Below are 937 nucleotides of genomic sequence, written 5' to 3'. Positions count from 1 at the left end.
GGGGATCAGAATAGTGGCTCTGGGCGGACGACATCACCTCGACTTTACAGGAAACTCTCTCTCGTCTCAGAAAACAATCTAACCTCTGCCAGACAATAAATCATGAGCGATCTGAAGACTTTTATGGCCTCAAAACACCATATGAATGAACGGTGGAACGAAAACCAAGTGGGACCATAATTACCACTACACATTCCTCCAACTTAAGCACACGCTAAATAAAAAGGTCCACAGATATTTTCGGCATAAATCAGTGAAAGGTTTAAAATCTGAAACTGACATAGATCTAGGCAGAAAAAAGAAACAGATAGATGCCAGAAAGGGTTCTGTTCTAGATATTGGACATGCCTTTTCGAGATATATGGAAATATTTCTAGAAACCTTTAACTCTAACAGTGCCAAGGAAAACATAACCACGAAAGCTTGCTTTCCAAATAAACTTAATGCATCTTCAGCAGGCTGTCTTTAAAAAAAATTATGCCGCTAAAGGAACTGAATTGTAAGGAAAACTGCGCTTTGTAAAACCTGAGCCTGAGCTTATATCCACTTCGAAATAGTTTGCACAGTTTGCTAAGATCACGGAACACCACAGTCTAGATAATAATATGAGTAGATCTAGAAGATACTAGTACTTCGCAATGATTTATGGTACTACCTCAATCTGAAGCACGTAAAAAAAAAATCGCCACCGATAAGATCAAACCAGCGAAACCAAAGTGAAAATGCAAGGGAGGCGAAAATGCCTGTCAGAAAAGTTGTTGACGGTGGTTCTTCTCGCGGGAGAGTGCGACAGTACAGACGATGAATACCCAAGATGAGGGTAGGACGGGCTGGAGAAAGAGGAGAGGAAAGAGGAGGAGGAGAAGGAGGGCGAGGTGGAGAGAAAGATGGGAGGGGTGGGGTGGGGTGGGGGTGGTAGAAGGCGGGGCGCAGCAGC

The 937-nt window shown here is 43.3% G+C and overlaps 1 protein-coding gene across 2 annotated transcripts in view; it reads right to left on the bottom strand.

The window, feature by feature from the left end:
- Positions 1-847, bottom strand: part of LOC101864226 (nestin) — a 54557-nt gene extending 53710 nt beyond the window's left edge. Inside the window, exon 1 of one of the 2 annotated variants that reach the window (XM_005099062.3) lies at positions 656-847. The gene's annotated coding sequence lies outside the window, so the exon portion shown is untranslated. Of the gene's footprint in view, positions 1-525; positions 635-655 lie in introns of those variants that run through there. The other variant, XM_013082950.2, reaches the window with a different exon arrangement.
- Between the last annotated feature and the right edge of the window lie 90 nt (positions 848-937).

This window comes from Aplysia californica, unplaced genomic scaffold (assembly GCF_000002075.1).
Source record: "Aplysia californica isolate F4 #8 unplaced genomic scaffold, AplCal3.0 scaffold00201, whole genome shotgun sequence".
NCBI lineage: Eukaryota > Metazoa > Mollusca > Gastropoda > Aplysiida > Aplysiidae > Aplysia > Aplysia californica.
The sequence above is the reverse complement of the archived record's forward strand: the minus strand, read 5'-3'. Positions and strand labels throughout refer to the sequence as shown.